Source organism: Crotalus tigris, unplaced genomic scaffold (genome assembly GCF_016545835.1).
Source record: "Crotalus tigris isolate CLP2741 ecotype Arizona unplaced genomic scaffold, ASM1654583v1 scf7180000020347.5012614909:4044961, whole genome shotgun sequence".
NCBI lineage: Eukaryota > Metazoa > Chordata > Lepidosauria > Squamata > Viperidae > Crotalus > Crotalus tigris.
Genome location: NW_024097978.1, coordinates 2,737,740 through 2,751,450, shown reverse-complemented (window position 1 = coordinate 2,751,450; position 13,711 = coordinate 2,737,740). Strand labels below are relative to the sequence as shown.

General features: G+C 36.5%; 1 protein-coding gene across 5 annotated transcripts in view; it reads left to right on the top strand.

The window, feature by feature from the left end:
- The window catches only part of LOC120318683 (SLAM family member 5-like), a 64,964-nt gene that overhangs the window by 30,583 nt on the left and 20,670 nt on the right, over positions 1–13,711 (top strand). For 3 of the 5 annotated variants that reach the window (XR_005559560.1, XM_039366658.1, XM_039366655.1), the window contains one exon: positions 410–1,063. The gene's annotated coding sequence lies outside the window, so the exon portion shown is untranslated. Of the gene's footprint in view, positions 1–409; positions 1,064–13,711 lie in introns of those variants that run through there. The other 2 variants (XM_039366656.1, XM_039366657.1) reach the window with 1 other exon arrangement.

The window sequence follows — 13,711 nt, the reverse complement described above, 5'->3', positions numbered from 1 at the left end:
TTCTTTCTTTTAAAATTTTAAAAACTTTAAAGATTTAGATTTTTTAAAAAAAATTTAAATGTTAAATTACAAAAGTTCATTTTTTTAAAAAAAATGTATTGTTTTTTATTTTTGTTAATAAATTGGTCTAATTTTAATCGCTGGATCCCTTTTTCTTTTATTTTTTTAAATATTAAAATTTAGGGAATTAAACAATAAAAAAATAATAAAAATTAATTTAGTTTAATTGAATTCAATTTTGAAAACAGTAGAAACGTCATCTTGTGGGAACAAATTTCTTTCAATCCATTCCCTGTAGCTCTGAGGTAAGTATATTAGTGTAGCCAAGTATAGCCATGTATTTCATGATTTAAATTTAGTTACATGAGAACCAGATTAAAGGATTTCTACTTGCTGTTCTTTGTTTCAGAAGCTTCTAATCTTGAATCTTGAAAGGAGTCAGGTTTGATTTTCCAAGGATGGAAAGTGACAACATGAAAATACCTCTGCAGACTCTCTTCAGTCCAGTTCATGCATTAACTCCTTTTATCAATTTTGCTGAATTGTAATTTGTTTTATTTTGCTTTTCAACTATTTTTATTTTTTATTCATCTCAAGTTCTAATCTACTGTGGAATTTTAAATAGTTGTGGACTGCTTTATTTATTACACAAGCTCTTCTGTGTACCACTATGAAAGCAATCAAGAGACAGCAAGAAAATGGAGCGATACAGAATAAACTCAGAATTGGTGACTCCTTCAAAACCATCAAAGCAGCCTAAAATTGCTGAATATTTAGCAACAAAGAGCAAAAACAAAACTGTGAGTACAGTCAGTAATAAAATAAAACCAAGAAGTTCTAATGATGTTTTTATTGGCTGTGATGTTCTGGAATGGGACTTAAAAACTGAGACTGAGCATCAGCAACTGCTAGATCTTTCTTCCTCCCTGGGAAGAATCATACCAACTGAATGATTTTAACAGCAGAGCTTCACCCTGAGGCTGATGCACCCCTTGCCACCCCCTCCATCTTTTTCTAAACAGGTCAACTTGAATATTTAAGAAATAAATAAGTTTCATAGTAAGCCAGTGCCTTCTGACTGCACAGTCATTTCTATTTTTGAGCAATTGTCAACAATAAATAAATAATAAAGTAAATACTTTGGGAAAAAATCTTTGAAAGAGCTACTCAAAATCATTCAAACAAATCAAAATTGTACATGGGAAGGAGGCAGGAGATGGAAGGATTCTGGTGTTAAGAATTGCACATGACAACACCCTGCCTGTTTCTTGGTTTTCATACGAATTACTTTATAAAACCCATTATCCTTTCCTTTCTGCCTATTTTTAATAGTTCTGAAAGTTTCCCTTACTCTTTTGCACCAATTTATATATGAGGCTTTGAAGACTGAATTCTTTTAAATTCTTTTAAACACACTTTTTCCTATTTAATGCCTCCTTCAAACATGTTTGCACTAATATTCATAAAGGTGTGACTTTTTCAAAAATTATGAAGAAATGAAATATTTGTATTTTTTTACTGATACTCATAGGGTTTTTCAGATATATACAGTGCTTTTTTTCTAAAAAAAAAAAAAAAAAGGTGCCGGAACTCACACACATCATGCAACCTGCCTTGCCTACCCTACAAGGTTCCGTCCAAAAAAGGTGCCGTGTATGTATGTATGTATGTATGTATGTATGTATGTATGTACATAGATAGATAGATAGATAGATAGATAGATAGATAGATAGATAGATAGATAGATAGATAGATAGCTTTGGTATTTAAAATGTTTGTAAAGCTGATTCCTAGTTCTCATAATTATGGGGAAAATCTCAAATCTAAATTTCTGCTGCTCAGTGCCGTGATAAACTAGACAGCAGTTACCCTTTTCTTCCACCGTGTTGCTACAGTGTTCCCTGCAGGATGCACATTTCTCTCTCTAATAATGCATTGGCTTATGGATGCCAATTGCCAATTTGATATGACAGTATGCTGATTTACTTACTATCTTGGTCATCCATCAGTTTAAATGATGGCTCAATTTCTGACTACTGCATTGTTTAATAATTCTTTAGAAAACATTTTGTCTTTCTTCACTTAACTTACTGTATAATTATTGCAATAATTAACTATGGGTCTGAAGTCAAAATGACAGAGAAAATGGGAAGCATCCATTGTTCTGAAGGGGAACAGGTTTTTGCATCTGATAATGAAAGAACAGCCCAAAATTGGAGTTATTTCAGAGAAGAGAAAGATGAGATTAGATCTTTAAAATCATTTCCAACAATATGATTCCATAAGGTAAAAGGCATGACATAAGAAAAGGAAATATAGCTAAATCTCATTTAATTGGCACTATACCTCTCGTTATCTTTTTCAGGAAACAATGGAGTTAAAAGAAAGGGAGAAAAAATAATTAAAGAAATGACTTCCAAATTTCACTACAGCAGCTGCAATTAAAGTTAAGCTTTGGGTTTTTATTCAGGAATGCTGGTGCTTGGATAGTAATCAATTCACAGAAATACTATAAATCTTTTTTTCCCCTTAACTCTAGGACTATGAATGATAGAAAGAGTAAAAGTACAACAAGTGTGTTTGTGCGTGCATGCATAGGTGCAAACAAAAATATAGCAGATATCTGAGATATGAAAACTGGTACAGTTTTATTACAGAAGTGATATCTTCAAAGAGACCTGAGTAGAAGGAAATCTTTGCATTGCTCTGGGCAAACTCAGCACTAATTTTTTATCTGCACTAACGGAAGGAAAATCAGTGCCATGATTCCTACATGTCATATTTCTTTTCAAAGAACTTACATGAGCAGGATTGTAAAATTTTAATTCTAACTTATTGTATTGTAAATTGGGGTTTGTTTCTATTAAATTAAAATAAATGTAAAAGCAACTATAAAAACAAAATGGGTGTCCATTTCACTGTCAATGTACCTGAGATTGATGTCTTGTTCTTTGGGGCAAATGATGAACTGATTAGGTAAATACCACAATTTAGATACTTGTATCAGATGTTGGTCATTTGGTGGCATTATCACAGTTGATGCCTCTCCATGTTGCAAAGTACTTCTCTCCTAGTTACCTGACAAAGGCTTATTCCAGTCACACATTTCTGATTATATGCTGAAAGTTGCATCTTCAGAATTTAAACACCACAGTATTCTTTGTTGTAACCTGCTAGAAAGAAAGGTCTAGCCATAGCTGGCTGATTTTGTAGAAGAAAAAAAACAGGAAGAAAATTGTGTTATTTTTTGCTAATGACAAAGTGATACAACTGAGCAGACCTCTTCAAATATTGTAGGGATCTTAGGAAATGTCTGCACTATCTCACTCTAACATGGTGCCAGCTCTTTTTTTGTCCAGTAGTACTGTATATTGATCCCTATTATTTTCAAGTCTTAGAACAGACATGTCAAACACAAGGCCCAGGGGCCGGATGCGGCCCATGAAGTGGTTTCATGTGGCCCGCGAAGCCATCCTGGAAACAGTGAGAGAACGGCCCCTGCTGCCTTGGCCCTGGCCCAGGCCAGCCAGGAGCCAATGTACAATTTTGTGGTGGCCATCTATGCTGAAACGCATTCAGTCTTAGCTCCACAAGGCTGTCTAGAAACAGCAAAGAACCAGCCCTTGCCACATCGGCCCCACCCCCTGGGTGCATGCTGGGGAAGTGTCACCCTTTGTGAGGAATGAAGAAATGGACCATGCCTTGGCACTTACCCCGGTCCCACCCACTTCTGCCCGAGACCCTCAGATCTGTCCCACTCCTGCCCAGGCCCCCACAGGCCCCCTTGACGCGAACGATGTAGAGCTGGCCATGCCCACCCAGTAGGCCACACCCACTCTGTCCACACCCACCCAGTAGGCTGCAGCCACCCTGGCCACACCCACCTGGCCCCCTGAGGGCAACCGCAATGCTGATGCGGCCCTCAATGAAATTGAGTTTGACACCCCTGTCTTAGAATGTATCTTGACTGTATCTTGCCTGATGTATGAATTCTGTATAAATGAAACCCCTGTCTTAGAATGTATCTTGACTGTATCTTGCCTGATGTATGAATTCTTGATTTCTTTGCTCAGTTTCAGGGAGTTAGTTGAAATTGGGCTGGAGGACTGGTTGTTAGGAAGGGCACTTGAAAACTGCTCACCAACTTTGCTCATAGGGAAATGTCAGTCCTTTGAGATACATACAAGAAACCATAACCACAAGTACTATCTTTATTGTAAGGTTGCAGTTACAGAATCCTGCAAGGCTAAAAGCACTTCTCCCCTCCGTTGTCTTTACTTTCCAGAGAACTAGAGAAAGTCCCTTCTAAGGCATTTTCCGTACCAATCCTTCTGTGAGGGTGCAATGACTCAGCGGTTAAAAAAGCTGAGCTTGTCAGCTGGAAAGCTGGCAGCCCAGGTTTCAGACTTGTGGAGTACCACACAACAGGATCAGCTCCCATTCCTGCCCACCTAGCACTTCAAAAGCATACAGATGTGAGTAGATTAATAGGTACTACTTTGGTGGGAAGGTAATAGCATTCCATGCACCTTTGATGTATAGTCACACCAGTCACATGATCACAGAAAGTGCCTTCGGTCAATGTTGGCTCCCTCGGCCAAGAAACAGAGCGCTGGGCCCTAGAGTCGGACGTGACTGGGCAGGGAAAGCTTTACCTTATCCTTCTGCGGATTGAGATATGTTTTGTCTGATTGTTGTTCAGGGTGTGGCTCTTCCTCCATTCTCTGAAAGTTATTCTCACAGCCCACTTCAGGGAATAAGCATCCTTTATGGTCAGGAAAATTGTCTTAAATTATGGATATTTTTGCACTAAATTGAAAAAATAAACCTCCATATAAAGCTGAAGGGCAATTTGCAGACTTTCCCCCATAGAAACTATATGTCTGGTTCCTGGAATAAAATTGAAAGGAAATATCAGTAGGCAGAGGATTAGGGTTAGGGTTAGAGATACCTGACTTAGCAGGGCCAAGGCCAAGAAATTAATAATAATAATAATAATAATAATATGATGATGATGATGATGACGATGATGATGATGATGATGATGATGTCGATAAGAAAGACAAAAAAGTCTGGATAGTGCACGTGGCAGTGCCTGGAGACAGCAGAATAGACGAGAAAGAACTGGAGAAGATAACAAAATACAAAGACCTACAAATAGAAATAGAAAGACTGTGGCAAAAGCAAGCAAGGGTAGTACCAATAGTAATAGACGCCTTGGGTGCAATCCCAAAACAACTGGAGCACCACTTGAACACCATTGGCATTGACAAATTCGCTATTAGTCAATTGCAAAAGGCGGCCTTACTGGGAACTGCTTCCATCCTGCGACGATATCTGTAATACCATCAAACATCCACATCTGCCTATCCCAGGTCCTGGGTAAGTACTCAATATGTAGACAAAAATGGGAACTACATCAGCTCTTACACATCAGCCTAACTGGTATCTTACACACCAGCCTAACAAGAGGGAAGGTACACTTTTCCTGCCAGTTTCCACAAATATTTTAGGATCAGGATATGAGCATATGCAGTGGTGGGATTCAAATATGTGAATAACTGGTTCTCTGTGTGGATGCCACTTCCGGAAGTCCATTCTGGGCCTGGGCAACAAAAAATTAGTTACGGGTTCTGGCGAACTGGTACAAACTGGCTGAATCCCACCACTGAGCATGTGCGACACTGAACTGTTACCACTCTACACTTGAGTGCCTCTCTCTATATGACAGCTTGAACTCTAGACTGATAAGATATTTACTGACAATCCTTGATTTCTTGTTATTGGCACATAGAAGAATAGGGTAAGATGGGCTTGGCATAGACTATCCATCTGCCAATGGGCCCTCTCAAAATACTATGCTGCTTGCTTATGTGGTCATAGTCTCAAAATATATTGAAGAGTGTTAGTTCATTCTTATCACCACAGGACAAGTGCCCTTAAAATATGCTACACTTGAGAGTCTCTTCATTTAGGCCTGTGCCTACCTGTATATATCTCCATTAAGAATTACTATAAATTCGTGTTCTGTAATTGCAGACTGCCAATTATGTGTGTGTGGCGATTCCATTCCAAAAAAGCTAAAGTTAAAAATAGCTGGTGTATTTTGTTTCATGGATGGCTAACATTCTGTTCTATCCTGATGTCATTCTGCTATTTGTGGCCTCATCATTTTCTAGGTCCTAGGGCCATTAAGTGCATGCCTATATACATGTAAATACTGAAGTGAATAAAGCCTCAACTGCCTTACTTTTGTGAATTTCTGTTTTTCTAAAATGCTCAGTGCTTGATCTTCCAATCTTCCTATTAGAAGGAATATGTTGGATGTTACCAAGTGCATTGACTGCATTTGTAAGTCTCTTGCAGAGATCTATTCTGCTCCTACCATCTTAAAGCCCACTTCCTCTAGTCTAGTCTGCTTAATTAATTAACACTTGTTTCCCCTTGTATTGTCCTAAAACTTTGCTGTGCCTAGTTATTTTATTCATGTGAACTTAGTTCTATATAATAATTCAATCAAGTAAGGAAATAATGACATTCAAATTTTACGAAAACTGTAAACTTCCTATTTATTTACTGATATTTTGTTCTTTTATGCACAATATTTCCTTCAAATTTTCAATAAATAAAGAGGTCAAAAACTCTCCCATTCTCTTTACATATAAAGGAAAGGACATTTTGAGGAGCAAAAAAAGAACCAACAGAACAGATGTAAATACAGATCAGTACAGAAAGGCTAAAGAATTTTCTAGCTACTTTGAATGCTTTCAAGTCCCAAAGCTTTGATGGTATACTGTACACCCGAGAATAGTGAAGGAAGAAGCTGAAGAACCATTGGGTCATCGTGTCAATTTTTCTTTGGGAAATGCCAAAAGACAGGAAAAGAACAAATGTAGTTCCATTCTTCAATGAGAAAAGAAAGGGGAGTCCAGTAATTACTACCACTGAGCACAATATCTCTGCATGCAAAGATGTTTGCACAGATAATAAAGCAGGACATTTATAAGCACACCAATCAGTGCTTCCCTCCAAGCTGCTATGGAGCTATTTATGAATCCTCTGTGCAGTCATTCATCCAATTATGAATCCATCTAACAAGGGTAAGATTTATTTTATTTTACCATTTTACTAATTATTTCATGAGTTGGTTTGCCAAATGCTTTATTATGTAAAAGTCTCAGTGGCAGACCTTTTCTTCCAAAGGTTCTCCCATTTAGTCTCTCTATATGCCAAACTGGCAGGAGTAGCCAACACCCCCGAAGACAAACTCAGGATCCAAAAAGATCTTGACAAACTTGAACAATGGGCCCTATCCAACAAAATGAATTTCAATGTGGAGAGAAGCAAAGTCTTACATTTAGGCAGGAAAAATCAAAGGTACATGTACAGATTGGGAGAGACCTGGCTCAAAAACAGTAACTTCCGCTGGGGAGCGGCGTTGATGGCGGCTACTTTGTAGCCGTCCTCCTGGGACGGCGTCAGATCTGCGGAGCGCAGCGAACATCAGCTGGCCCGCGGTTCGGAATCCCCTTCCCGGGCGAAGGGAAGGGGTAGAGATTGCAAGAATAGAGGTAGAACCTCTTAGCCCCCTCTGGATTTTTCTTTTGAGGGGGCAGAAGGAGCGTTCCCTCGGAGTTCCTGCTTTCTCCGCCTCCCAGCTGTTTTTGTCTCTTCGGAGACAAAAGGAAACGCCGCTACCATCTCCGCGTTTAAAGTGTTCTGGTGAGTAATATTTAAAGCGGACAGAGCAGTTTAAAGGATTTCTTTTTTAGTTTAGTATTTTATTTTAATTTTTTTCTAGTTGACTTTGATTCTTTTCCCTTGTTTCTTTTTTGTCGGCACGGAGAGTGAAAGTAAGATGGCGTTCTGAAAGTACTTTGTTCTTTTGTTCTTTACTTTTTTTTCCCAGAAAGAAAATATGGACTTAAATGAATACATTTATTGCTTTTAATTTTCTCCTTTATTTTTTGATCGTGTTTTGGGCACTTTTCTTGGCTTTTTTTAAAAAAACTTTAAGAATTTTAGTACTTTTTTTTTTCCTTTTTCCTTTTAAGAGGAAAGAGAGAGAGAGAATAATACTTTGAAAAATGGCTTCAAAGAGGCAACCGGCCTGTATACTTTCTAAGGTGGTTTCCTCTCCTACAACTTTAACGGTACAACAACAACTTAAAGCTACACTATCAGTACTGCCTCCACCTTCTCCTCCTTTGCCAGGTTTATCTGCACAAGAGATTAAAGATATAATGGGAAATGCTGTATCCCAAATTAGAGATGAAATGAAGCAACTTCTTGAACAGAGTGAATCTGAAAGCAAAGAGGAAATGAAAGACCTCCTTAAACAGAATAAATCTGAAAGTAAAGAGGAAATGAAGTAGCTGCTAGAGGACAATAATACTATCTTGAGGCAAGATATAGTAACAGCTTTATCAGGCCTGGCTTCTGTGGTTGCGAAATTGGATTCTAGAGTGGAGGAGGTCGTAGATAAGGTTGATTTTATTGAAGATAAATTCCAGAATATGGAAAGAAAGGTGGAAATTTCACAAGAGGATATTCTTATGTCCCAGTACAGGGAAATGGAGCATGCTTTGAGAATCAGGGGTTTGAAAGAAGATATGAATCAAGATTTGACAGAGATGGTGCTTAATGATCTAGCTCCTGTTTTGAATATGGATAAAGATGAATTACGCAGAGAAGTGGAAAAAGTTTACAGAGTTAATTCTTGAATTGCGAAACAAAAGAACTTGCCAAGAGATGTGGTGATTTATTTTACAAAGAGGCCTCTGCGTAATGAAATTATACAAGCTTATTACAATAAGAGATTTCAGATTGCTGCCCAAGATGTCATTATTTTAAAGGAAATTCCATCAAGAATCTTAAGAAACAGGAAAGACTTTGCTTTTCTAGCTAATGAACTTAAAGCAAGATCGATGTCATTCAGATGGGAGATTCTGACGGGTATTGTTTTGAGCCATGCGGGGATGCGTTATAGGCTTAACACGGTTGCTAAAGCCAAAGAGATTTATAATACGGTCCTGGGAGCAGGCTCATTTTTATCTATGATCCAGAAATCTTTGGGCGGCAAAGAGGTGGAACAGCAATCTGAAGGATTAGGTCTGATCTCTGCTGGGAAGTCACAAGTGGAATGGCAACGTCAAATAGAGGTTAAAGAGCAGAGGATGACCCGTGCAGCACACAGACGCAAGGAAAAGGAACAACAGAAGAAAGAACCCAAAGAATCTTCTTCTGAAAGTGCTTCATTGCCGGTGGGAGGAGCAAGACCCAAGAGTTCTGCAACACATTCATCAATGGCAGATCTTCAGGCAGTCTTCTCCAGGCTCCTGGTTAAGGGAGATGGCAAAGTTCCTGACCTGGAATGTTAACGGCCTTAACTCACCTCAGAAAAGAAAGAAAATCTTTTATTATTTAAAGCAACATAATAATGATATTATCTGCTTGCAGGAAACTCATATTTTACTTAAAGATCAAAAATATTTAGCTAATGCTCGTTTGGGATCTCATTTTGTATCTCCTGCCCCTGGGAAAAAAGGGGGAGTGGTTATTTATGTTAAGCAAAATCTACCAGTTTGTCTGGTAGAATCAGATCCTCAAGGAAGATATGTAATGATTGAACTTGGTTTATATGGTAAGAAAATACTTGTAGTGGGATTGTATGCACCAAATCAGCAACAAGAACAATTTTATAAACTGTTACATCAGAAAATAATTTCGCTGGACTATAGATCTGTGATATTAATGGGGGATTGGAATGGTATTTTAGATACACAAAGGGACAAAAAAGGTTCCTCTATCCTTTTTAAACAGGCTAAATTACCCAAAGCCTTTTTTGATCTGAAAGAGGATTAGGAATTGAGAGACTATTGGCGTGAACGTAATCAAGAGGAGAGAGACTTTACCTTTTTTTCAGATAGACATCAATCTCTTTCAAGAATTGATTTTTTTTATTACAACTGACTTATATAATAGGGTAAAGAACGTAAAAATTTTTCCTAGGTCATTGACGGATCATAGTCCAGTTTGGATGGAGCTGATTTATGAAAAAGAGGAGAGGAGATCCTGGAGGGTGAATGAGAATTTATTTAGACAAGAAAAGAATGTTCAAAAGTTAAAGGAGTGTTTAAAGGATTATTTTGCTTTGAATATGTATAAGGGGACATCAACATCAATGGTATGGGATGCAGGTAAAGCTTTTATGCGTGGGATTTTGATAAAGATGAACAATGTTCATAGACAAAAGCAGACTCAGAAGCGTAAGGAACTGGAAGATGAGATTAAATTAAAAGAAAAGTTTTTGATTTTAAATCCTTCAGATGAAAAGGTAAAGGAATCTATAAAGTTCTTAAGAACATAATTTAACATGTTGATGGCTGATCAATCTGCAACTAATTTTTTGTTTATGAAACAAAATATATTTTGTAATGCCAATAAACCAGGGAGATGGTTGGCCTATCAATTAAGAAAGAAACAGAGACAGAGAACAATAGATAAAATAAATTATAATGGTAAATTAGTGTATCAGAAGGAATTGATTAAGAAATCTTTTTTAGATTATTATCAAAAATTATATAAGACTACTAATGTACAAATTTTAGATATAAATAAATATTTAAGGGAGGCTAACTTTCCTAAATTGACAGAAGATCAGAAGCAAGAAATTAATTGTCCAATTACTAATGAGGAAATTGTGACAGTTATTAAGCAATTAAAATTAGGCAAAGCGCCAGGTACGGATGGTTTGACACCTATTTATTATAAAACTTTAGTAGAAGAGATGATTCAACCTTTAGGTGAGCTTTTTAATAACATATTGCAGGGTTCAGAGATCCCTCCGTCATGGCGCAGTGCTTTCATATCCTTGATTCCAAAAGAGGACCAAGATCTTACTTTACCAAAGAATTATAGACCTATATCTCTTTTAAATGTAGACTATAAGATCTTTGCAAAAATTTTAGCTAATAGGCTTATGATGGTTGTGCATCAGCTTATACATAAGGACCAATCGGGTTTTATAACTGGAAGGTACATGAAAAATAATGTTAGACAAATTATTAATATATTAGAATATTTAGATAAGAACAACCAAGTCCCTGCAGGGCTGATATTTTTAAATGCTGAAAAAGCTTTTGATCAACTGAACTGGCATTTTATGTTAAGAGCAATTGAGGAGATGAATTTTGGAGAAAAAATATTACAAGCTCTTACTGCTATATATCAAAAACAAACGGCACAACTTATTGTTAATGGGGGTTTGTCAGAGGTTTTTACAATAGAAAAAGGTACTAGACAGGGATGTCCTTTGTCACCGTTGCTGTTTGTTTTAACATTGGAAATTTTGTTGATTAAAATCCGAGAGTCGCAGGAAATAAGAGGAATAGAAGTTAACAAAAAAGAATATAAGTTAAGAGCTTTTGCAGATGACTTGGTGGTTACTTTGTCTCAACCTACTTATTCTGTAGTGAAGTTATTACAGCTGATATATCAATATGGATTAGTTTCGGGTTTCAAAATTAATAATAATAAGACTAAAATATTATCTAAAAATATGACTACTTGTGATAAACAGATTTTGGCTAATTTGACTGGTTTTGAAATTGTTGATAAGATAAAATATCTGGGGGTTATTTTATCTGTTTCTAATGTAAAATTGTTTAAGAATAACTATGAAAGGTTGTGGGTCAGGGTACAAAAAGACTTGAAAAATTGGGAGAACTTACAGCTATCTCTCATGGGAAGAATTGCAGTGATTAAAATGAATGTCCTGCCAAAATTTCTCTTTTTATTTCAAATGTTACCTATTTTAAAGAATGAGGTTAATTTAAATGAATGGCAGAAAGGCATTAATAAATTTTTTTGGGCAGGGAAAAAACCAAGGGCAAAGTTTAAAATTATGCAGGACTTCCGTGAGAGAGGTGGACTCAAGGTACCGAATTTGAAATTATATTATGATGCTGTGGTCTTAACATTAATTAGTGATTGGGTAAATTTAACAAATTCAGAGATACTCCATTTGGAGGGATGGGATTTACTTTTTGGTTGGCATGCCTATTTAATATTTAATAAAAAAGTGGATTGGGCCTTTAAATCTCATATTATAAGGATCTCTTTACTTAGGGTTTGGAGGAAATATTATAAAAGTGATTTTAAAATACCATTATGGGCTATACCTTGGCATGCGATAGAGGGGATAAAGAGAGGTGTTAAAATGGATACGGTGTCTTATACACAATTACTTAGATGGGATGGTCAAAATTGGCAGTTAAAATCTTTGGAAGACCTAGCACATGAAAATATTACCTATTCTTGGTTTCAATATAGACAATTAGTAGATAGATGGAAGATGGACCGTAATTTAGGCCTGCTTAGAGAAGATGAAAATCTTTTTAAGCAAGTAAAGGATCAAAGACAAACTCACATTAAGAGAATTTATGGGGTGCTAGTGGAACTGGATTCAGAATCAGAATTAATTAAAGACTGTATGATTAAATGGGCGCAGAATTTTGGTGAACCAGTTCTACTGGATACCTGGGAAACTATCTGGGTGAGAAATGTTAAGTTTACACAAGCCCAGAATTTAAGGGAGAATTTTTATAAAATGTTTTACAGATGGCACCTTGATCCACAAAAGATGTCTTTTATGTATCCTGACTTACAACCTAAATGTTGGAGATGTGGCTGCCTGGATGCCACTTATTATCATATTTGGTGGTCGTGTAAAAATATAAAAGCTTTTGGGATTAAGATATGGTGGAACATTCAGAGAATTTTTAGAAAGAGGGTAAAATTTACTCCACAATTGTTTTTGCTTAGTATTGTTACTGATTGTGATGCTAAGGAAGTTATATTGATGCTGAATCTGATTACAGCCGCAAGGCTGTTAGTAGGTCAATACTGGAAGAAGGAATCTTTGCAAGAGTGGTTTTTTAAAGTATCTTACTTGGCGGAAATGGCAAAGATTTCGGCTTTCTTAAAAGAGCAAACGCAAGAGAAATTTTTTGCTGTATGGGAAAAATGGATAAATTTCATACAATTTAAACTGGATTTGAAAAAATATCATTTAGCTTTTTTATAATTTGTATAAAAACTCTACTTTTTCTTTTTTCTTCTTCTTTGTTTTTCTTTTTTAAATACTTTCTCTTTTAAAGGATTATAATTCTTTTTTCATATATATTTTATTTTTAATTATCTTATAACTTTGTTAATTTTTTTTTAATTAAGCTTATATTCTGCTCTGGGAAGCTCCGGGGGGGGAGGGAGGGGGTGGTTTGGGAGGGGTTGGGGGAGGGTTGTATTGTTTTGTTTTGTTTTTGTTGTTGTTGTTATTGTTTTTTTTCTGTCTTTGTAAAAGTTTTTTAAAAATTTTTCAATAAAAAAAAAAACAGTAACTGTGAGAGGGACCTGAGAATCCTAGTGGACGATCACTTGAATATGAGCCAGCAGTGTGCAGCAGTAGCCAAAAAGCTAATACAATCCTGGGTTGTATAAACAGAATCAAGATCATGCGAAGTATTAATACTGCTTTATAAAACCCTAGTAAGACCACACCTGGAATACTGCAGCCAATTCTGGTCACCATATCACAAAAAAGATGTTGAGAGTTTGGAAAAAATTCAAAGAAGAGCAACTAAGATGATTAAAGGCCTGGAGACTAAAACATACAAAGAACAGCTGCAGGATTTGGGTTTGACTAGTCTAA